The sequence below is a fragment of the Peromyscus eremicus genome, chromosome 1, assembly GCF_949786415.1.
Source record: "Peromyscus eremicus chromosome 1, PerEre_H2_v1, whole genome shotgun sequence".
In the NCBI taxonomy this organism is placed as follows: Eukaryota; Metazoa; Chordata; class Mammalia; order Rodentia; family Cricetidae; genus Peromyscus; species Peromyscus eremicus.
In genome coordinates, this window is record NC_081416.1 from 91082963 (window position 1) to 91108513 (window position 25551).

Consider the following 25551-nt stretch of genomic DNA (forward strand, 5'->3'; position numbering starts at 1 on the left):
ACCCAATCAGACCTCTAAAACACATAATTCCACCAACCCTCCCATAATCCTTTGCTCCTTTAAGGCACACAGTGTCTCTCCATTATCCCTCCACTCCACTCTTATCATTGCCTGGTTACTGTAAGTGACCTTGACATGGTAAACCCTGATCTCCTCACTTCACCACCACCAGACTCTCTATCACTCGATTCCTAACCCAAAAATGTTTTCTGTACTCCTGCCTCACTTACTGGCAATGCCGTCCAAGACTCAAGGCCAGTCCTAACCCTTCATATTCCTCACTCTCAAAGCCAACTAAACACCACTTGCCAGTGTCAGCTCTTAGAGCATTCTTCTCCCTTCTTGGGCCTTAACCTTTGATCAGGGTAAATCATGTGTTACAGTATTACTCTAGCATCCTGCTAGGTGAATAGCCTGCTTCCAGGAACATTCTTTACAAGGCATCTAAAGTAGTAGTACCATTCCATTATTTTAACCTAACAATCTGAGTTTGACTACTAGGACCCACAGAGTGGAAAGGACAAAACCAATTCCTTTCTGTAAGTTGTCCTCTGACCTCCACACACATAGCACACATAATAAATAAATAAATAAATAAATAAATAAATAAATAAATAAATAAATAAATGCTGAGGTATTTAGAATAACAGAATTTTAAAATGTTTTATAGACTGCAAGGCTCTCACTTCCCTAGAACAGATATTCCCAGATCCCATACTCATAATACGTATGGGATCCGGGAATATCTACAACTTCTAAAATCATCTGTTGGACTCTGGGTGAGTTTATTTTCTAGGAAGAGGGCCCATGACTTTATTAGTTTTTCAAAAGAGCCTGTTATTCAAAGGTTAATTGTATGATGTGTCTGAATTATTCTGTTTCCTATGTTTTTGTTGCTCATAACATTTCCTCTATTTCAAGTTCTTCTAGAAATTTACTGTATTGAATGTCTATTATGAATTAGATGTTTAGGCATTCCACTATGAACAAGGCAAAGGTTTTCTCTCTGCCCACCTTTGCTCATTCCTTGGGACCCATTCCTTGAGACCAAGCTCAGACCTCATCTTCTCCAGAAGTGAGGGCTGAGTTATGCTCTTTATTTTTGATACCTACTATCTCTACCATTTACAGTAAAAACATGTATTCATATGCCATCTTTCCCACTATAAACAAGATGTGGGTTCAAATTCACTGTGTATTCTTAGTCCCTAACACTGCTTCTGATATACAACAAAGCTAAATTAACACTTGTAAAACTGAAAAAGCCTCTATGACATGGAAACTCTCAGTCCATTCTCTTCTACATTTATAAGTCTATAGAGAAAGGCGCAACAAGCCAGGTATAGTGGAGCATGCCTTCAATCCCAGAACCTGGGAAGCAGAGACAGGTGGATGTTTATGAGTTTGAGGTCAGCCTGATCTACATAACCAGCAAGGGCTGCATAGAGAGACCCTGTCTCATAACCAGTTTAAGATTCTATCAAGAATCAAGAGGGCCAGGCAGTGGTGGCACACGCCTTTAATTCCAGCACTCAGGAGGCAAAGCCAGGCGGATCTCTGTGAGTTTGAGGCCAGCCTGGGCTACCAAGTGAGTTCCAGGAAAGGCGCAAAGCTACACAGAGAAACCCTGTCTCGAAAAACAAACAAAAACAAAAAACAAAAAAAAAAAAATCAAGAAGAATTCTAGATAAGTTATCTTACAAATCTCCGAGATCTGGGTCAAGAGCAAACCATGTGAAAGCAGATGGCATTGCTGACAGGTGAATTGCTGCAAAAATGAGTTGCATCACTGGGATGTAGTGTTGGGAAAGGGGCAAAGGCCCGTGCCTTCTTGTGATGCATCCCAGGAGTACGATCCCGGATCCCAGGAGTACAATCCCAGATTCTCGGGAGTGTCTAGCTCTGTGGCAAGTCACCTACTTGCTCTGCCTTTGTACCTGCTTCAGCATTGTCACCCTCATAGCAGACGACAGTGCTCTGTGAGTTGTGCAGCCCTGATGCCTGAAGGATGCCTGAAATGTTTCTTAGGTCCTTTTCACTTTTCCTTACACTCCTGTCTCTTCCTGGGAGAGCCTTGCATCACCTGAGGGAATGCAAAGAAAGGGACTCGGGCTCAGACCATGGGTATGTGATAAAGTTCCACAGTGATAGCTGAGGGCTGGGGCTGGGGGGGGGGGGGACAATTTGCCAAATAAGCTTTTTGAAAGAGAAAAAGGAGAAAGATACCAGGCTGAAATTCAAAAGGCAAACCCTAAAGGGCATGTTGGTGCATTTACATCATCTCATAACAAAATTGTCAGCCAGAGAATCAAGCCTTTAAAATTAATTCCCAGTGAACAACAACACAAAAAGGTTATATTTTTGAAAAGTTAAGTAGTGCCACAAAAATGATCAGACAAATCAGACAATCAGGGAGGGTGAGATGGCTCAGCAGGTAAAGGAGATTGCAGGCAATTTTGATGACCTGAGTTCAATTCCTGAAACCTACATGGTTAAAAGGAGAGATTCAAATATCAAAAGTTGTCCTCTGACTTCCACAGGCATGTCATGGCACACACACACACACACACACACACACACACACACTTGTTTATTTGTGTGTGTGTGTGTGTGTGTGTGTGTGTTTGATTTAATAGAATAGTCTTAATTACAACTACAGACTGGCCAGGCTCCTGAGCTGCAATGTAATAAAAAAGAAGAAAAGTAGGATTATTTCAGAAGAAAGAAATTAATGCCTGTAACTAAGATGCATGGACTCTGATCAAACCCTTACTTAAAGAGTTGATTTAAAAATTCATACTTGGTGATTGGTGAAATCAGCTCAGTTGGTAGAGTGCTTGCCTACCATGCATGTGGCCCTGGGTTCAATCTCCAGCACCTCATAAACCAGATGTAATGGCATGTACCTGTAAATACCTATAACCCCAACACTTACCAGGTAAAGGCAGGAGAAGCATAGGTTCAAGGTCATCCTTAGCTGTACAGTGAATTCAAGACCAGCCTGAGCTACATAAGACTATCTCAAAAACAAATTCATACTGGGGGAAATGTGACTATGTCATTTTAATTGGAAAAATACTATTAATATTTTGGTGTGCTATTTTCATTATGTAAAGAAATGTACTTATTCTTAGAAATGGTTCCCACAGATATCATATTAAATAAATATGACAGTGTTAAAAATTGTCTAATAATGTCAGGAATAGATCTGGAATAATCCGAAGGGTCAATACTGGAGTTCTCACCCAAAGAGTTCAAGTAAAATATATGAGGACAGAAAAGCCCTGGGAACAGAGTAGCCATGTTATGATGGGAATCAGCATCAAGAGACTGACTGTGGTGGTATTGTGTTCCCCAAAATATTGTGCACCCTAATAAACTTATTTGGGGTCAGAGAACAGAACAGCCACTAGATATAGAGGCCAGAAAATGGTGGCACACACGCCTTTAATCCTAGGATTCTGAAGGCAGAGATCTGTTTGGATCTCTGTGAGTTCAAAGCCACACTGGAAACAGCCAGGCGTGGTAACAAGAGCCTTTAATCCCAGGAAGTGATGGCAGGAAGCAGAAAGGTATAAAAGGCATGAAAACCAGGAACTAGAGCCTGGTTAATCTTTTAGGCTTTTGAGCAACAGTTCAGCTGAGATTCATTCTGGATGAGGACTGAGAGGCTTCCAGTCTGAGGAAACAGGATCAGCTGAGAAATTGGCAAGGTGATGTTGGCTGTGGCTTGTTCTGCTTCTCTGACCTTCCAGCGTTCACCCTAATACCTGGCTCCAGGCTTGTTTTTTTATTAATAAGACCTTTTAGAATTCGTGCTACAACTGTCTGTCTTAATTAGGATTTTATTGCTGTGAAGAGACACCATGACCACAGCAACTCTTATAAAGGAAAACATTTCATTGACACTGGCTTACAATTTCAGAGTGTTAGTTCATTATCATCATGGCAGGAAACAAGGTGATACTCACACAGGCATGGTGCTGGAGAGGTAGCTGAGAGTTCTACATCCAGAGCAGCAGGCAGCAGGAAGAGAGAGAGAGAGAGAGAGAGAGAGAGAGAGAGAGAGAGAGAGAGAGAGAGAGAGAGAGATTGGGCCTAGCTTGAGTATCTGAAATCTCCAAGCCCACCCCCAGTGACACACTTCCTCCAACAAGGCTACACCTCTTGATAGTGCCACTGCCTATGGGCCTATGGGAACCATTTTCATTCAAACCACACCCTGTCCCACCTGGGCTAGGTGAACACTGTTGATGGACAATAGCAGGGAACTTCAGGGGAGCTCAGCCAACACTTGACATCTGTCCAAATAAGCCACTGCTGCTACACTTGCCGTCTTGGACAGGGCATCTATCTTAGTTGAAGTTACTATTGCTATGATGAAACACCATGACCAAAGCAACTCAGGGAGGAAAGGGTTTACTCAGCTTACACTTCCATATCACTGTTCATCATCGAAGGGAGTCGGGACAGAAATTCAAACAGGGCAGGAAACTGGAGGCAGGAGCTCACACAGAGGCCATGGAGGGGTGCTGCTTACTGGCTTGCTCCTCATGGTTTGCTCAGCCTGCTGTCATAAAACCCAGGACCACCCGCCCAGAGACAGCACCGTGGGCTGGGCTCTCTCCCATCAATCTCTAATTAAGAAAATGCCCTACAGCTGGATCTTATGGAGGCATTTTTCTCAACTGAGGCTCCCTCCTTTCAAGTAATTCTAGCTTGTGTCAAGTTGACACAAAATTAGCAGGAAACTAAAACTAACGGCATCTCATCAACATCTGCCTCCATGTTTCCATCCTTGGACCAGCAGGACCAATGCCCATCTGCAGTTTAAAATTGCCCTACCCTAAGAGATCTACCTATGTGGAAGACCCAGTTTTCAGTGGCTCAGGACATTCATTAGCCCCATCAAGAAAAGGATGGGGCCCTGAGTATAACCTACCTCCTCCTAGGCTTGGTCTGGGAAAGGATGCAGTGGAACTGTTTTGAGTTTCTCTTGGAGGCAGGAGTCATTAAAAGCCATCCACTTGACATCCAAGCAGCTTCCTGAGGGAAGGTGTCAAAGCAACGGTCGAAGAAAACATGTCACTTCTGAGCAAACAGCCTCCAGCTCCTACAAGTCTAGGACAACGGTGAAGCAATGGAGAGAGCAGAAAGCACAGATGCCCTGCCACTCTGAGGTAGCGACTGGTCGAGTGAACATCCCCCCAGGAAAGTTCCATTCTGTAGGTTTCAAGGCTCTCTTGCCTCCTCTTGACGTAATGTGGTTTTGTTCTCTGATAATGCAGCTAAATCCAGAAAACAGATAGTTAATAATGGTTTCATCTATCCTCCAATTCCTTTGGGGAAAAGTGGAACCCAGTCAAAAAGGAGCATAGTACCTGGACCATGGCATTTTGTAGCTTTACTGAAAACCATAATTTAGATAAGATTAATAAATTAGTAGCAGAACATACCACATAATTGTATTAGTAGCAGATTACAACATATGTAACCCAAAGGTGGCTGAGCCTTATAGCTCATGGTTGAGTTCAAGTTAGTATGTTAGTATCTGAACCCCATTAGCTGGGTACCCCAGCAGGTCTGTTCTCAAGATTTTCTGGGAGACTCTGAAGGGGACTTACGTGTGAAGATGAACCAATGCAGGCCTCCAAGGTTGCTAACCTGTACTCATGCAAACCAGAAGTGATGGTTGTGTTAACTTGACACAAACTAGAGTCACAAGGGAAGGGGGAACCTCAGGTGAAGAGCTGTCTCCATCAGATTGGCTTGTAGGCGTGTCTGTGGGGCATTTCCTTGGTTGGTGATTAATGTGTCCCTAGGCAAGTGGTTCTGGGTTCTATAAGAAAGCCAGTGAGCAAGCCATGGAAAGCAAGTCAGTAAGCAGTGTTTCTCCATGGTACCTACGTCAATTCCTGCTTCATGGTTCCTACTTTGAGGTCCTACCCTAATTTCCCTCCATGATGGACTGTAAGCCATAAAATGAAATAAAACCCTTTCCTCCCCAAGTTACTTCTTTTGTCATGGTGTTCATCACTGCAACAGAGAAGCCAACTGGGATACCACAGCTACTCACGCATGCTTCGTCAGGCCGAAGAGCTGGGACTCCTGCCTACTCTGCACCTTCACACTTCCTCAAATGCCCACTGTTGTCATCACACAAAGGCTCCCATGCTACCTCCTCCTGCTGGCCAGGCTCACTGCTGGATCTGGCTTATCATGTTAGCTGCTCTTGCTCTTCAATGACTTCTCCTTCCCAAACTGCCTTCTGAAACTGGGCTGCAGCCAGAACCCCACAAACCACTCCTACCTCTGCCAAAAAAAAAAAAAAAAAAAAACAGTGGTGCAGTACATGCCTGTATTACTTTTCTCATTGCTGTGACCGAATACCAGTTAAAAAGCAACATAAGTGAAGAAAGGTTTGTTTGGGTTCATGGGTCAAGGGATACAGTCCATCATGGTGGGGAAGGCATGATAAGTAGGACCAGCTCCCATCTGCGGTAGTACATGGCTGCTTGCTCACATCTCTAGGGCCCAAAAGCAGAACAAAGAGAAAAATGTGGGAATTCATCTAGCTTTCTCCTTTTCCCACTTTAACCCAGTATGGGCCCCTCAGCCAATGGAATGGGGTCCCCATCAGGGTGCATCCTCCCTCCTCAGCTAATTCTCTCTGGAAACACCCTCGCAGACATGGCCAAGGGTGTGTCTCCTACATGATTATAAATCCAGCCAAACTGACAGTTAAGAGTAACTATCACAATACCTGAACCCCATGCGTGGGCATGGCTCAAGCATTCTTTCTCAGGAGCTCTTTAGTCCCCAGGAAAATAATCAGAGAGAAGTAAACATTTGGGGAGAAAGCTATAATCCCACTCCACACATCATATGTTGGTGTCTCTCTCAGCTCTGGCCTGCCCAACCGAGGTCCAGCTGTGCAGATACACAATGTGTTTTGAATCTCTTTTAAGAAAGTAGCTTTGTGGTCCTGAAAGATGTGCCAGTTTATGAAAGCATTTTCAAACCGCCAGAATTTGATCCCCAGGATCTATGTGGTGGAAGGAAAGAACTGACTTCTGCAAGTTGTCCTCTGACCTCCATGTGTGTGCATGCACGTGTGCCTTTAAAAAAAAGACAGACGGAAGGCAGGGAGAGAGAGAGAGAGAGAGAGAGAGAGAGAGAGAAAGGTCTACAACTATGAATAGTACCTGAAATAAAAACAGTATATAGTCCACTCAGCCTTTCCTTCATAGAGGTTTCTAGGAGAAATGCTGTCTTTTCCATCTAGTCCATAGAAGTTCTGAGAACTTCCCTCGGTTCCCTACAAAACAATCTGGATGATCCTTGAAGACATGGTGCTAAGTGAAATAAGCCAGTCACAAAATGACAGCTTTCTCTCTTAGCTGAGAGCAGTCAGACTCAGAGAGAAAGAACAGGGATAAGTGGTTGGGGAGGGATAGGCAGGTGTAGAGTTAGATGACTGGATGTAGTTTTACAAAGTAAAAAAGCTCTAGAGATGGCAGAGGTGATCTCAGAGTGCCGTGGGCATACTTGAGGCCATTGAGCTGGATACCTACATGTGACTAAAGCAGGAAATGTGTGTGTTTCACCACATGATAATCAAATACATTAGGAATTTATGAACCACCTCTGGCTGGGGAGAAGCAGCAGCAGCAGATTCGAAGATGCTGTGAGTGGAGATGGGGTGTTAGTGTGCCCTGAAAACCAGAGAGCAGTGATGCCTCCGAATCCCAAAAACCACTCTTTTCACAGACAAGGCTGAATGACTGTGAAGACTGGAGAATTTGGAAACAGATGGGATTGGAGGTGGGGAAGATAAACTAGAGATAAACTACATACCCCTCACAGGAATGTAGCATGTCTTCAAAACATTGCCACAACTGGCCTAACCCACTGTCATGACAAGCCTGGGTGTAAAGGTCAGGGGTCAGACTCCAGGGCTTCAAAGAGGGCCTTGCCCAAGGGAGGCCTAGAGCTGAGAGAGAAGCTTCCAGAGGTGAACTGCCTTGCCCCAAATTCCACAGTTACCAAGGAGCAGGGTGGGGACTTGATCTCACTCTCTTAACTCCTAGTGCTCATTCCCTAGCCGAGGATGACTTAAAACAGAATGAACCAGAAAAAAAAAGCCAAAAATAATCCTTTATTGCATTAAAGGAAGAAGGGATCCCTGTTACACAGGAGCATACAAATGTGTATAATTTGAGGGTATATTTTAAACCTGACAGCATCCTCCACCCCCACCCCTGAAGAGAAAAGTGGGTAAGAACAGACTGTGGGGTAAGAAGTCATCTGACTCACCCATGAGGTGGTGGAGAAGAATCTGTAAGCAAACACCCTGCGTTTATTTCCAGCACACATCTCACTCTGCCAGCCTTGGGAGCCAGCCTACCCGTGCACTGCAGGGGCCTCCTTTGGAGGCATGGCCAGAGTCCTATTTTAGGGGGACAGAAGTAGCCTAAATCATGTAGCTGTTAAGCTGGAATTTAAAAAGAACACACACATACACACACACACACACACACACACACACACAGGAGGGGGGCAGAGACAGATACAGAGACACAGAGACAGAAAGACAGAGAGGCAGGGAGGAAGGATATGTGATACTAGACACCACAGTATGCTAGCAGTTGACCATCTGACTACGTGTTCCAGGCTTGTCCAACCCAGGGAAGCCTTAATATAGTCCCTTTGTCCTGTCCATTCCTGGAACAGCAAATTGCCTGCAAGAAAAAGCACGTGGTCTCAGAGGTGAGCCAGGGACAGCCTCTGGGGTGCCAAGAATTTTTCTGAGCAGACACTGATGGACAGGTCTGTGTGTGCTGGAGAAACCCGTTCCCCAGGCTCATTGCAGAATTCAGCCCTAGGGGAAGTGAGCTAATGACTGGGGTGGTTCACCTTCGGCCCAGATGCATCATAAAACCAACTTGTAAAGCCTGGCTCTGGGAATACTTTTGTTCACCCAGATATAGTTCTGTGGGGCTCTGTAGACTTCCATATGGAGGGGGGAGGGAGGAGAAGCACGGTTCTTACTTTATCTGGCCTAGAACCAGGGCCAGTGTCCTGAGCCTGAAAGCTGATCCAGGCCGTGGTCAAATCTGCTGACAGCAGCCACAGTCTGCCTGTGGTGAGTGCCCCACATCTGGGCTTGTGATTCACCATCCAATCTCTCCCTCAAACCTACTTTCTCATGCAGGCCTGAGCATGCAGGATCCACAGAACCTGGGCCCCAGCGCCTAGACTTGTCTCTCTACCCCAGCACCCACTAGGGTTTGTCCTTATCTCTAAACAGCCTTCCCTTCCCTTTGGTTCAGCCTGATTCACCAGCTCCAGGTCCAGGGGAATCCCTGTTTTGCCCTTCTTGTTCCCAGCCTGAGCTATGGTGAGAGACTCCTGAATGGGTTCTGTGTCTCCTGAATGCTGTTGGTGTCTGTGCTGGCCCTTAAATTCAGAGGAATCACTCCCTCCACACACCGTCATCCCCACTCCCCGCTCCTCTCTCTCAGCTTGTCCAGCAGAACCATCACAGTGAACCACAAGCAGCACCTGTTCTAGCCTATTCTGTTTCCCTGGACTTCCTGTCTCTCCCCTCGCCTCCCTGGCTCTTAATACCAGCTGTCAAAGCTACTTCTGGCCCTGTGGCGACTCTCAGGCTTCCCTTTTTAGACCACAGTCTTCTCACGTGTTTCTGACTCAATTTGTTTCTGCCAACAGTTTCCCTGTTGGCCTAGGGAGAGGACTCCATAAATCAGCCAGCCTCTGGGTGCCCCTTGGAGATAGCTTGCAGTGTCCCTATCTGATTCCTATCTCATCTGGCCTCTTGGTTCCCACACTAGGCTTCCCTGGTGCTGCCCCTGGTTTCTGGCTCTACAGTAGCCTTGACCTCTAGAGCCCATCCCTCACCTGAGGCAGCTATGAGGCTCAACTCTTAAGTTCCTGCTAGTCTTGTCTAGTTATCCCAATTTACTTTCCTCCTACTATTCCTTCCCTCAGAGATGTAAGAGGGAGCTCCCTACACCTGGCCTCCAGGGCATTCCAGCTCTGCCTCCTGCTTATCACAGGCCCTAGATAAGTGATTTCACTTCTTGTGCACGTTTCCTCATTGTTAGGATCCTGCCCTCACTCCTGCTATTCGCACAGCTTGGGGTCTCGTGTCTTACGTCATGGGGAGAGGGGGCGCTGACAACTACATGGTCATGCAATCTGTGCCTTAAAACGCTGGACGCAGACCCCACCCTCTCTCTTTGCTCTCTGCTCTCTGCTCTCTCTCTCTCTCTCTCTCTCTCTCTCTCTCTCTCTCTCTCTCTGTTCCCTCTCTGCTCCCTACTCTCTGTTCTGCTCCCACCATCTCTCCCTCCCCCCAGGCCTGGCTCCCCTGTCTCCCCCCTCCTTTCCCTTCTAATAAAGCTCTCTGTAACTCTAGTAATCGTGGCCATGGCTCATGACTTTTCTGCTGGTAACCAGCGCCACCAACCAGCACCGTTCATCCTTTCACTCATCTCTAAAGTTGGGATGCTAATAGCCCCCACTTGTTATTGGTGTTTTTTCTCTCTTTTGGGGGCCTGCCACCCAGCTCCCAAATACAAGGAGACTTATTCTTACTTATGAATGCCCAGCCTTAGCTTGGCTTGTTTCTTGCCAGCTTTTCTAACTTAAATCATCCCATTTCTCTTTAATTACATTTTCCTCTGGAATTTTTACCTTTCTTTGTCCTATACATTTTTCTTCCCTTCTTACTTTGGCTAGCTTTGTGGCAGAGTGGCTGGCCCCAGGCATCCTCCTCTCCTTCTTTTTTCACTCCTCCCTCTCTCCCAAGACTAGATTTCTCCTCCTATTTATTCTCTCTGCCTGCCATCCCCACCTATTTCTCTCTCTTCCCTAGCTATTGGCCATTCAGCTCTTTATAAGACCAATCAGGTGTTTTAGGCAGACAAAGTAACACAGCTTTACATAGTTAAACAAATGCAACATAAAAGAATGCAACACATCTTTGCATCATTAAACAAATATTCACAGTATAAATGAATGTAGCACATCTTAAACTAATATTCCACAACATTTCCACTTTTTTGTCTAAATAAAAATGAAAGGTTTTGGGTCTGAAGAGATGGCTCAGAAGTTAAGAGCATAGGCTGCTCTTCCAGGGGTCCTGAGTTCAATTCCCAGCAACCACATGGTGGCTCACAACCATCTGTAATGAGATCTGGCACCCTCTTCCATCATGCAGGCATACATGCACAACACTGCATATGTAATAAATAAATAAACCTTTTTTTAAAAATGAAAGGTTTTAACTTTAATGTAGTAAAACTACAACAAAAAATAGCTCTCAAGTAAGAATTACATTTACAGTATTCAGTCCATGTATTTAGCAAATTCAGAGAAAATACTCCATTATCTATCTTATCTTAGTGATTCCAAAGTTTTATACCTAATACACTTTCTATTATAACTAAGGAAACTCTAACTATTTAATCTTTAACTCCATCAAAGACCCCAGAAGATGTAATATTAAATAACAACAGAGACATCTGGATGCCTGGACAGTCACCTCAAGATCCTCTGCAACATTGGGGCATCTATATTTGGCCTATAGGCCTAGAATATCTGGCAAACTTTTCAGTGAAGCAGGAATTTTGAAGGACTGTTCTGCCTTGCCTTGGCAAAGTTCAACAGTCTTTTACCTTTGTGTCCCGATTGTCCGGTTTGTACAGCATACTGTCAGCAATCAAGGCAAGAGCAGTTTCTTGCCCAAATGGCTAGCCTTGCCACATTGAAAGCAAACTCCATATGGAGTTTCTTCAATGCCCATCATCCTTTTATGAAGTAAATTTGTGCTGCCAGGAGTAGACATGTCTTACTTTCATGAAAAATCTTAGGTTATTAAATATTTTAAATGCCATATTTTATAGGTCTTTGAAGTTTTTGAAAATCGTCTGTCTAAAATATACCTGTTTAACCTTGAAAACATACCTAATGTGACTACAAGTTATTATAGATTAACTTCTAATCTTATTTCTTATTTATACATTGCATTTTTAAATGAGCTGTATAAGCACAATACCCCAAACAAGAGTAGAAACATATATACAGTATAACAAAAATAACTTTAATTTGTTTCAATATACCAAAATCCATGACAATGCAAAATATCTGAGATTAATGGTTGTCTTTTTATCCTATATTCCTATATTCCCCTAAATGATAACAAACATCCATAACTCATCAAATAACCACAACCACTCACCCCATCTCTTGGGAATGTGGGCATCGTCTTCTTTAGGCTGCTTCCTCTTGTCTGTGGGTGAAGGCATCCTTAGGGGACCCTGAGAAAATTGAGATAATGGGTCCTGGGGAGACCAGATGTAACCTTTGTTGATATATATCACCTGTCAAGTTTTAGAAGATCTCCCCCTTCAATCAAATCTGATCCATATTAACCTGGAATGAATCCACAGCCTCTAGTTTCCTGTGGAATCAAAAGCAAAACCTCTTCTCCAAAGCATTTTTGACTTCCATTTGAGAAATATATTTTTTACTTTCGTTTTCAAGTTAAGGCATTCCTAAAGTATCTAGGCTGGTCTCTCTTTCAATCCCATGTCAATAGTAAAGGTTTAAAAAAGGATTTTTCCATAACCTGGCAACAAGCCAAGGAAATTGTTAGGAAATGTCCTACTTGTTCCTTTTACAATCAGATGCCATTACCAGCAGGATGTAACCCAAAGGGTACTCAGAGGAATGAAATCTGGCAGATGGATGTGTTTCACTTTGCAGAATTTGGAAAATTGAAATATGTACACCATACCATTGGTACTTATTCAGGATTTCAATGGGTAACTGCTTTGAGTTCTGAAAAAGCTGATTCTGTAATCACTCATTTGCTAGAAGTTATGGCCATCATGGGTATACCTGCAAAAATTAAAATTAACAATGCTCCAGCATATGTCTCTGTTAAAATGCAACAGTTTTTGCTTATTACAATATAAAGTATATTACAGGTATACCACATAATCCTACAGGCCAACCAGTTATAGAAAGATCAAACAGAACTCTAAAAGATATGCTAAATAACAGAAAGGGGTAACAAAAAACCCCAGAAATAGACTGCATAATGCTATATTAATTTTGAATTTTCTCAGTGCTAATGAGAAAGGAACAACAGCTGCAGAGAGACATTGGATAATAGAAAAAACTACCAAATTAAATCAGCCTATATACTTTAAGGATATGCTGACCTCAGAATGGAAACCAGGATATGTGTTACATTGGGGATGAGGTTTTGCTTTTGTTTCTACAGGAGAAGATAAGCTGTGGATACCATCAAAATTGATAAAAGTTCAATTTGAACAAGATAGACCTCTTAATTAGAAGAGGTGATAGTTCATCAACCAGCATGACCATCCAATTTAAACTAACTTATACCATTAACACATGCCTTTTCATTTAATCAGATATAACTTGCCAAAAGGGAACCTCCCCAATGTTAGTCTTGGGGAAAGGTTTTTGTTTTTGTCTTTTAGGAGAATGAAAGCTAAGGAATCTGAAGAACACTGGACAAATGAGACATCTGAAGAAAAAGAACAAATCATCTAGAAAAAATGTCCCAAGAAAAAGAGTAAAATGGCCTATTGGTATATCATCTATAAAATTTCTTAAGTCTTCCTAAATGTTTGTTTCTGCTCTTCTCTAAAAACAGTTAACAAAAATGGTCTTCTTGTAGTCCCAGTTCAATTAAAAATTAAAGCTGCCTTTGGAGTTGGAGAATGGCTCTCTCCTTCTTTAAATCCAAGCATGTTGTTAAAAGGAAAATGCAAACTCCCTGTATCATGCCAGAAGAAAGAGCCATCTTCTGATACGGAACAGGAGAAAAAAAAATTGAGGGACTATTCTATTACTACTAATCTCAATTCTTTGATTCTATTCTGATTCTTTAAACTTTTCTGAGCCATCTCCCCAGCACCACCTCAATGACTGCAGAATAACCCTTTTGGTTAGATTACCACAACCGAACTGGTGGATATTGGTGACTTTTTACCATCATGTAGAAGTCTCTAGTAAGCGTTTTAGCACCAGGGACTTCTTTGAGAGTATTTCTTAGCCAGTTCTCAGCAGCGGGGTTAGTAGGCCAAAGCAGCCAACTAAAGCTTTCCAAAACTGTTGGTGCTTCCGTCACTTTATGCTTCTCTGAGATCAGGTTAGTCGAAGATTCTATCTTGGAAGCCTAAATACTCCCCAGGAAAGCAGAAAGAAGAAACAACATGGAATCCAGGCATGTGTCAGGCATCCCACATGGAATCTTTGATGTGCTGCTGTTAGTTAAGGTTTTTATTGCTGTGAAGAGACACCGTGACATCTTATAAACAAAATATTTAATTGGGGTGGCTTCATTACAGTTTCATGATGGGGAGCATGGCAGCATGCAGACAGACATGGTGCTGGAGTCGCTGAGATTCCTACATCTTGCAGGCAACAGGAAGGAGAGAGAGAGAGAGAGAGAGAGAGAGAGAGAGAGAGAGAGAGAGAGAGAGAGAAATAGAGAAACAGCTTAACTATATTGGCCACAATGTGAAAGCAAAAAAATAAAAAAATAGTTTAGGATAGCTGGGACTGACTTCCCAGCTCTCTGATTGCTTTATCCCTCTTCTGGGTGGTCCATCTCTTTAGGATTACCTCACAGTTGTCCAGAATAAGCTTCTGTGTGGAACATCTTCAGCTTGACCTCTGAATCTACTCTGTTCTCCCTACTCTATGGGGGCAGCTTGGTCTGAGTGGATGCATCCATGACTCCTTTCCCCTGGGCCTTCCTTTGGAGTATTACCAAGGAAAAGAAATATAGAAATGGAGAAAGGGAAAAGAATAAGATTAAGCAGTTCCTCTCCCTCAGCCCCCTTTGCAAAACTCTACATGGATTACCTGTGTCTCTCAGTCAGTAGTCACAAGTCAGCCAGCCTAAAATGCCACCCCAACCTCCAATCTCTCTCTCTCTCTCTCTCTCTCTCTCTCTCTCTCTCTCTCTCTCTCTCTCTCTCTCTCTCTCCCCCTCCCCCTTCTCAGTCTTACCTCTACAACCAATACCTTACCATGAATAGGTTCTCCCACCATCAAACTGTGCTGTTAGGTTTTCCATGCATCCGCCTGTAACTCTGTGGGAGACTTATTTGAAAACCCACTTTGAAAATATAATGCTGTCAATGTCCAGGATTTGACTGTTACACCAAACTTGTTCATCCATAAATCAAAGCCATGCTTCTCATTGGACAGGCCTGGGTCACATGCCTATCCTTGATCTAAATGGGAAATCACTCCTTCTGAATCACAGGTATTGAGAATGGGGAGGAGCAGAAAGAAACAATCTATGATTACTATATTTAGCAAAGTAGGTAGGAAGGCATTCTGATCATGAATATTAGTCTCACTACCCATTCTTTAGTGTCAGGACTTAGGCATAAATAAAGACGGTTTCAGATAATAACTGTGTGCTGAAACAGCATTCAGCCTTCCTTCCATCCATGTGTGCTCAAATCAATTCTTTCTAAAGATCTGGCCACTCATTGTCTGAGCTCCAGGCCTGTTGTCAACTCTCCTCTGAAACAAATTGAAATTTCTATCATCGATTCACTTTGAAATGTTATAAAGCTGCACAGGCCTTGTCTAGCTGAGCAATAAAGCAAACCCTCTTGGCAGCTCAAATGAGCGGCCCCTGACAGAGGACAGGGGACACATCATTGAACATTGCCAAGAGTAGACAATTTGGAAGCTGCCTAATGGCAGAAATGACAAGGCCAAGATCATAAGCACTTCAAAAAAAAACTGACATCATTTGCAGGATAAACATAAAACAGGACAATAGCAATCTCATCTCAGAGCTGTAGAGGAACATTTGGCCTGCTACTACATAAAAATCCCATTCTTAGCAGGGATTTCTTTTCCCATGGCTACTGTGATGGCTGTTCTTGGTTGTCAACTTGACTACATCTAGAATTAACTAAAGTCTAAATGACTGGGCACACCTGTGGGGGATTTTTGCTCAACTGAATCATTTGAAGCAGGAAATCCACTTCCAATCTGGATCGTTGAGGTGGAAAGACCTATCTTTAATCTGGGCCACACCTTCTGCTGGTAGCCTGTATAAAGGACATGGAAGAAGAAAGCTTGCTCTCTCCACCTGCTTGTTCTCACTCTCACTTACAAGTCCATTCCTTCACTGGCATTAAAATCTACTTCTTTGGGATTCTGACATATACTGAAAACTAACTGAGACATCCAGCCTCATGGACAAAATAACTACTGGATTGTTGGACCTTCCATTAGTAGACAGTCACTGTTGGACCGGCTGGACCACAGCCTGTAAGCCAGTCTAATGATCATACACACACACACACACACACACACACACACACACACACACACACACACTCATTCATTCTATAAGTTCAGTTCCTCTAGAGAACCCTGACTAATACAGGTACCCTGATTGCAAGTGACTGGATACAATAAGGATGAGTCTCTTCATGGGAAAAGCCATGAACCTCAGTCTTTCAGTATTTATTTGTTTGTTCACCATTAACCAGAAAACCAGTAATTCCGATTTTAGTTACCTCATCCTCTAACCCTGTGTGTCCATGGAGCCTCCACTGTCCCACTGTGCCTTTTTAATAGTGAAGCTGACATCCCGTGACACACTCGGGGTGTGTGGCTTTTCTCAGCTACATCTCTGGTGCTGCTCTGATTGACTCTCAGGAACATATTTCCACCAGGACAAGCCTCCTGAGCCAAGTTCTCTCCTGAGTTCCCTCACCATTATCTTCACCTGTGAAAACACCTGGACATCAGCTCTTGCAGAAAAAGGGGTTTCTAAAAGACTCCACGTCTCTGGAATCTAGGAAATGGCAAACTAGAAGAAATCCAAGCACCACTGCCAACAGGATCCCTTTGCCACATTTGAGGCCTAGCCTTGGGTACAACGGAAGAAGGTGAGCATTCAGGGTAAATAAATGGGGTTCAAGTCTCAGCATGTAACCTTGATCAAGTCACATCTTATGAATTTCAATCATATTAGCAATGTAGTGTAAGTGTTTCTAAATACTAATGATATGCTAAGCATTTAAAAAATTTCAGATGAGGGCTGGTGAGATGCCTCAGGAGGTAAAGTGCTTGTTATGCAAGTCATGACCCAGGTTTAGTCCTCAGAACCCAAATAAAAGAAGGAGTAAGCTGACTCCCTCCTCTGCCCTCCTCATAGACATTATGGCATGTGTACACCCACACACACACAAACAACACATCATATATACACAATAATAATTTTAAAATTAATTTTAAAATGAGTTCTCCAAGGTGAAGCAGATCTGAAGTAAAAGTCATCAATAAACTTAGAAGACAGAATGTCCACTGAGAGCCGTCTCAAGAGCCACTCTGTTTGGTGGCAATTCCTTATGCACATGTCCAAACGGGATTCTGAAGCCATATTTAAGTCTGGAAACGTATGCTCTGACCAGTGATAGAAGAGGAACGTGCAGTGCCAAGAATGGCTGATTGAAAGCACTCAACTTGCAAGTCGGTTCTTGAGGGAAGGAATGTGGATTCAAGTTCCATTCAATAACAAACAATTCAACACACACATACAATTTCAGTGGCGTATAATCCCAAACGCATATTTCTCATCACACAGAGGGTGGGGCTGAAGGTTGGACTGAGTCTTATCCTCCTCTCTTCTTACCCCAAGGCCCAGGAAGAGTCTGGGACATGCTCTGCTTGTGTGTGGTGGAAAGCAGAAACAGTTTGCCCAAGGCAAACTGGGAAATTATGTTTATTTTCTTAATTCATGTATGTGTGTGTGCTCATGCCCATCTATATGATGTGGGGGCCAGAAGTCAATACTGGGTGTCCTCCTCTATGACCTCCACTTTATTTTTTGAGGAAGAGGGTCACTGACCAGCCAGCAAGCTCCTAGAATCTGCCTGTTTCTGCCATCCTACAATGCTGGAGGAACAGATGTGTGCCACTGCACCTGCTTTTACATGTGTATAGGGGATCTGAACCCAGATTCTTACACTTGTGCACCAAGCATCTTCCTTATTGAGTTATCTCCCTCCCCTTCTAGGTCCCTAGGAGCATATCTTATCTCTCCATCCACATTATACTGGGGAAAAAAAGGTCAAACTTAACATCAGTCTTATAGAGAGAAAAATCACTACTGTAAGGGGTGGAGGGAAGAGATGAATGTTTTCTGACAATAATTCACTCTTCCATAGCTGTTGGCATTCTGGCCTGCCCCTTGGGGACCCGCCCTGCATTCTGACATAAATCCTCTTTTAAGGAAAAACCCCTCTCTTCTTCTTCCCCTCCCCCCACTTCCTTCCTTTCCTGCCATGAGGTGTGCACACCTCCGCTTTCCCTCTTTCCCTCCCTTTCTGGTTCTTCCTCTCTCCCTCTTTCCCTTTCTCTCCCCCTCTCTCTATCTCTTTATTATAATAAACTTCTACGTGGATGCTATGCCTGGGGTGTGAGTAACTTTCCACCACCATGCCATGCTGACTGCTGCCATGTCTGCATGGTGTGTCTCCCTCACCCACCGGGGCACCTTGACCCAACCCACCAAGGCCTCCCACATGCTGTACCATTCCAATAGCCTCGTGGAAGTTTTAAAAATGGTGCTAATGGTTACTGTTGTTCATCATGTAGGTTGCATTTTAAACAAGCAATGAAAACAGCTCCCTGCTGAACTTGCAACTATTAAAAGCCACTTAAAAATTTCAGATTCTTCCAAGCCATTTTGTCCTAAGTCAATCAATAAGTATTGACTTATTAATTTATTCTTAGCTGTGGCATTCTCAGATCAAGAACTTTTACTTCGGTCTGTTTTCTTTCCTAGTCCCAAATAGGAACTTTTTAATATAAAGTATAAAAAATATACTTATAAAAAATATCTGAGCATGTATCAAAGCACTGTGAATGAGTTTGGAACCATCGCTAGGAGCAAAAGTACACATACATTTCCTGAAAACACTTCCTAAACAAAACTCTCCCTGATACTGAATTTTTTTTTTCTTTTTGGTTTTTTGAGACAAGGTTTCTCTGCGTAACAATCCTAGATATCTTGGAACTCACTCTATAGACCAGGCTGGGCTCCAACTTACAGAAAATACTTCCTAAACAAAACTCTCCCTGATACTGGATTTTTTTTTTCTTTTTGGTTTTTTGAGACAAGGTTTCTCTGTGTAACAATCCTGGATATCTTGGAACTCACTCTATAGACCAGGCTGGGCTCCAACTTACAGAGATCCACCTGCCTCTGCCTTGTTAGTGCTGGGATTAAAGGCGTGCACCACTACACCAAGCTGATAGTGGAATTTTTACTTAACTGTTGTGAATTTCAACCTTTGCACAGAACCTTTGTGAACTTTATCTCTGTTAAAGTAAAAAGGAAAGACACTATAAATACAATGTGGAGTCTAATCTTCTCTATACTTTCAGACTTTGATATGTTGCTAATATTTGCGCGCGCGCGCGCGCGCGCGCGCGCACACACACACACACACACACACACACACACTCTAACACATCTGATTGTGAATGACATTGTCCTTAATTCTGTATCACCCAGTTTACTGACAACACAGAGCCCCCCCACCCTGTTCTAGCCCTCCTAATCTCTCTCTCCATGAGTTTTCATCTGTTTGATTTAGAACTTGGTGGAAAAGATATTTTTATCTTAATTTCATACCAGAAAAGATGAAATCATAAACATGTACTAAAAAGGATAGTCTTTAACAAGACCTTAAGAATCAGACCCAACTCCCACTGCCAAACTCAATGAAGAATTATTTGGAGTAAAAACAGAACATTGCTCTGGGATTGAGCCAACTAGAAGGGCTGATAGACTATGACAGCTCTGGATTGTATAACCTCCCTGCCCTTGAAATGAACTTTGGAGAGAGACTGTGAAACAAATCTGGACAATGAGGTGAGGAGTATATTTCCCACTCACAGAAGTGCTAAAATCTTCCTATTTAAGCCAACTAGGGAAAAGGTCACTCCCAAATATTTCGACATTTTTATTTATATGTTTGTGTCTGTGTATGTGTACGCACACACACATGCAGGTGCCCGTGAAAGCCAGAAGAAGGTGTCAGATCCCCTGGAGCTGAGACAGGCATTCATAAGGTACCTAACACAGGTGCTGGGAACCAAACTCCAGTCCTCTGCAAGAGCAGCTAAGTCTCTTAATTACTGAGCCATTTCTCCACACCCAGATTCTTCCAAATTAATAGAAAGCTAAAATTCTTACTTCCAAGGACAAGGCATACTCCAGACTTCAAAAAGCAGTGGGCTTTGAATGTAGCAGAATGCTTGTCCAGCATGTACAAGGCCCTGAATTTGATTCCCAGTGCCACATAAAAAGGTGGCTAACAGCTGGGTAGTGGTGGTGCACTCCTTTAATCCCAGCACTTGGGAGGCAGAGGCAGGTGGATCACTGAGTTTGAGGCCAGCCTGGTCTACAGAGAGAGTTCTAGGACAGTCAGGGCTACACGGAGAAACCTTATCTCAAAAAACCCAAGCAGGGGGAGGAGGCTAATAAAACTAAAGGTTTTCCCACTTCTCTTTTCTAAAAAGTAATTGAAATAATAAAGACATTTAAAAACAAATAGTAATTATAGAATAACCAGGATGAAAGTTATCACTGTTAATCCCCCCAGGTGATAAGACCAGTATCGCAATTTTTAAACCAAATTTGAAGCAAGCTTTCTTTTTTTTTTTTTCTTTTCTTTTTTTTCTTTTTGAGACAGGGTTTCTCTGTGTAGTTTTGGTGCCTGTCCTGGATCTTGCCCTGTAGACCAGGCTGTTCTCGAACTCACAGAAATTGGCCTGGCTCTGCCTCCCGAGTGCTGGGATTAAAGGTGTGTGCCACCGCCACCTGGTGAAGCAAGCTTTTTTTTTTTTTTTTTTTTTTTTTTTTGGTTTATTGAGACAGGGTTTCTCTGTGTAGCTTTGTGCCTTTCCTGGATCTTGCTCTGCGGCCCAGGCTAGCCTTGAACTCACAGAGATCTGCCTGCCGCTGCCTCCTGAGTGCTGGGATTAAAGGCATGCGCCACCACCGCCCGGCTAAGCTTTTTTAAATACCAGCCAGGATGATGGCCACTGGCCAGGTCCATACCCAGGATTCCCAGAGTATGACCCGGAATAACATTAGTCAGAGATTTATAAAGGCAAATCCCACAAGGCTATGTACTTCCCACCTTCATCCAATCAGGAACAAGCATACATCCTGACACACCTCCTGCCCATATACCTCTAGCCCATGTGTGATCAAAGACATCCTGTGTAGTTGGGGCAGCCTAGCTTGTTTACAGAAATGAAAACGCAAGACTTGCCATCTTATGCGAACAACAGCCCCCAGTATTCCAGGAAGTTATCTGTCCTTGGGCAAGTGGGGCTTACAGGTTAGAGGCATTTGTGTTTTATAGATCTCTTAAATGCAGTCATTTAAACTTACAACATAACCTTAGCTATCATATCACTGCCACAAGAAAGGTCAATAGATTTCTAGAAGACATGAAGCACATAGGTAAATGTAACTCCATATGTTTAAAAACTGGGTCTAAATACAAAGATTTGACTTACTGGACAAGGCGGTAAAAAGGAACTGACGCTGGCTGAGCACCTAATGCAGGTACTCAAGTAAAGAGACAAGCTTCCCCCAAGGGGCCACTACAAACAGGTTCTTCACAGGCAGAACACACAGGCAAAAGGGTAGGCTTGTGACACTAAAGGCTTACATTTTGGAGTCACTTTCTCAGATGTCAAACCTGTACACAGACCAGCAGCCACTTTGTTTGTTTGTTTGTTGAGACAGGGTCTCACTCTGTACCCCAGGATAGCCTGAAACTCTGTATATAGCTCAAACTTGCCTCAAATTCAAAGCTACAACCTCAGCTTTCTCCGTGTTGAGACCAGAATGAGCCACGGACACCTGGCTTTAATTTCCCTCATTTAAATTTCTAATCCAAAACTATAAATAAGCATAACCCTCATAAACAAAAGATGTCTGGGCTCCTCAATAATCTGTTTTGTTTGTGAGACAGGGTCTCATGTATTCTACACAGATTAGCCTGGAACTTGCTATGTAAACCAGGATAACGTTGAACTTATGATCTTCCTGTCTTCACACCCTCTCCCTACCCCCAATGCTAGGATTACAGTGTACCACCATGGCCTGTTTTATGCTGTGCTGCAGACCAAACCTAGAGACTTCATGCGTGTTAGGCAAGCCCTCTACCCAGAGTTCCATCCCAACTTTTCAGTGATTTTTAAGAGTGCAAAAAGATCTTGAGATTTAAAATCATAAAGTAAGGAATCCATGTTGTATTCACTTCCGTGTTTGGCTTGGTTGGGGATAAAAAGGAGATGGATGGGAAGGTGAACGATAGAAGCACCCCAGCTGCAATCTGAATGGAGGAAGGGTGACACGTGACAGCAGTGATGCCCCTTAACTTTACCTACTACTTTTGGTAAATTTCTTCAGACTTTTTTATGAGTCTAAAGTCCTCAGGGAACATGGACTTCTAAGAACATTAGTCGAAGCTGGAAGTAACAATTAGAAAGCTGGTTTCGGGGAACAGATAAGTGTTCCCACACAACCCAGGGAGTGTCTCACACCAGGAGACACTGGGCTGCCCCTGTACGAATTTGAGAAAATTAATAAATAACCTATAATAAAAAGAAATGATCTGCTGTCCGTTTATGACTTTCTGTCCTTGGACAGAATACCTCAAGTTCATGACTGCAGCAGGCGCTTTCTTCCTGTCAGGGTTAAGAGTTACCACACCAGGCTCTGGCTGGGCTACAAAGGTGGGAAAGTGGTGACCGGAAGGGTCTGAAGACACAGACAAGGCCTCCGGAGGAGTATTCAGAGTCTCTCAGATGGTGAACCGTAAGCAGTGGGTCTTCTGTCTACTCGGCAAGAGCTGAAGTTATGAGCCAGACCTAAGCATGTCTGGATAAAAAAAGAATGGTACACCTTCTCTTTCAGCCTATTACAATTTTTTTCTCTTAGGAATGGGTTCTTATTTTCAATATGGAAAACAAATTATTACCTTATCGGTGATAAGGTTGGGCACTGTCGTAAATTGGTATTGGTTTATTAATTTCTGAGAATATATTACTATTCTACTCAAACTATCAGTGAAAGGGCTTGGCTTTGACTAGGGAGGCAAAGCAGTTTCTTTGAAGAATGCTAAAATTCACTCCTTTCCTTATCTCAATTCTGATAATGTGATTTGAAGTGTTCAAAAGCACACCCTTGCGCAGTTATGTCCCTTTGGAGCAATGGAAATATGGCAAACAGTTCTAATGGCTAACATATTACCCCAATTTCTTGCCTAATTTCCCCCTCCTTTTTTCCCTTGAAGTGTGTGGGAGAGCACATCTGGGCCCTTGTCTGCTGTTGTCTTCAGTGGACTTTCACATTCCCACCCTACCCTAAAGTAGTTACCCAGCAGTCAGGAGAAAGAGTACCAGAGATTCGGAATGCAAACATCTGCCCTTGCTCTAGCAACTTCCGGTTAATATTCTGACCCACCCCTTGGGGCTGCCCTGCATCCTGATGTAGAAGTCTCATTTTAAGGAAAATCCCCTCCCCTTCCTCTCTCTCTCTTCCACTCTCTTTCTTCCCTGCCATGAGGTGTGCACACCTCTGCTTTTCCTCTCTTCTCTTCTCTCCTCTTCCTTCCTCTCCTTCCTGTCTTTCTGTCTCTTTATCTCTATAGTATAATAAACTCTTTCTACATGGATACAGTTCCTGGGTTGTGAATGAATGTCTGCCGCCACCACAGCTGCCATTCCTGCATGGTGTGTCTCACCCACCCACCCCCCACCCCCACTCCCCCTCACCGCCGCCCACTGCCGCCTCTGCCCAGCCTGTCAGCATGTTTCCCTGCACAGGTGGGATACCCTGGGAGTCCCCTGTGCATATACCGCAACACTTCCCTCTCCAGGAAAGCAAGAGCACCCGTGTTTCTGAGAGAAGGGGCAGAGGGCTAGTGTTTAAAGGTGGCTAAAAGCTGTACTGTATCTGGTTCAATACCCACATATCTTCTGTCACTCCTGACCTCGTGGGACAGATACCACAGAGCTTGCCAAGGGGACCGGTGCCTTCTTCACTGTAACATTTCCTAGTGTTTGGGGAAGAAGAGCTCCTCTAGAACTTCTCGGGAGATATGGGAGGGAAGTAGATGTACAGGTCACATCTGAAACCTACTTCCAAAACCCTAAGTCTGTCCATGCATCATCCTAGTGAGTTTCTGGCATCAAACTTCTCTGAGCTCACATTAGTCATCTAAGCAAGCATTAGAGCCAGCTGTAAAAGAGTCAAGCCAGAATAGCTGGTAAATATATTCATATCCTATGTTAATCCTGGTATATTCTTTTGGGCCTACATCCTTAGAATCGATTCTCACACATATTTCTGAGTTTCTACTATATATGAGTCACCAAATCCTGCACTTTTCTTTTGGAGAGCAAACCATTTCTCCCTAGATCAGAGTCTGCATTTATCTGGCTTCAACCTCCTCACATCTGCCTCTTATTTAGACCTAAACTAGGAAATGTCAAACGATGGAAACAGGTCTTACGTTGTTGGTTGTTTTTACTCTTTTGTCTCTTTTGCTCTTTTGGGGTATATTCGGCTGGGATCCCCAGCTCGACCCCAGTTCCCTCTCTCCAAACCCTGCCTTCTCAGAAAAGCTGCCGCCGCCGGGAGTCCAGTTGTGCATTCCTAGCAGCAGCAGTGGCTCTCCCCCGGGCTCTAGCTGCTCAAGACCCTGCCTACCATAATTGGGCACAAACCCAGCTTGTGGAGGATGCGTCATCACCTAGCACCTAGGGGGTATTTAAGCCCCCTCCTTCAGGTCCTATGATTTCTCTCCTGTTCCCTTCCCCTGCCTCATCTGTAGGGGCTGGTGGAGTCACTTGGGAGTGTTTTGGTCTTTTACTTTTAATTTAGTTTGATCTGGCTTACTGAGTCGGTGGAGAAACCTACTAACGAGTTACAGAAAACCTATTGGGAGGCCTGCCATCCAGCTCCCAAGTAAATGGAGGCTTATTCTTTCCTATAAATGCCCAGCCTTAGCTTGGCTTGTTCTAGCCAGCTTTTCTTAACTTAAATTACCCTGTCTATCTTTTGCCTCTGGGCTTCTACCTTGCTCTATTTCTGTATACCTTTCATTATTTCTTATTCCAAGGCTTCCTGTGTAGTTGGGGGCCTGGCCCCTGATGTCCTCCTCCTTCCTTTTCAAGTTCCTTGATCTCTTTTCTCCTTCTATTTATTCTCTCTGCCTGCCAGCCACGCCTATCCTTTCTCTGCCTATCTATTGGCTGTTTGGGTCTTTATTAGACTAATCAGGTGTTTTAGACAGGCAAAGTAACACAGCTTCACAGGGTTAAACAAAGGACTGCAACATAAAGGAATGCAACACGATTACATTATTAAACAATGTTTCACAGCATAAACAAATGTAGCACATCTTAAAATAA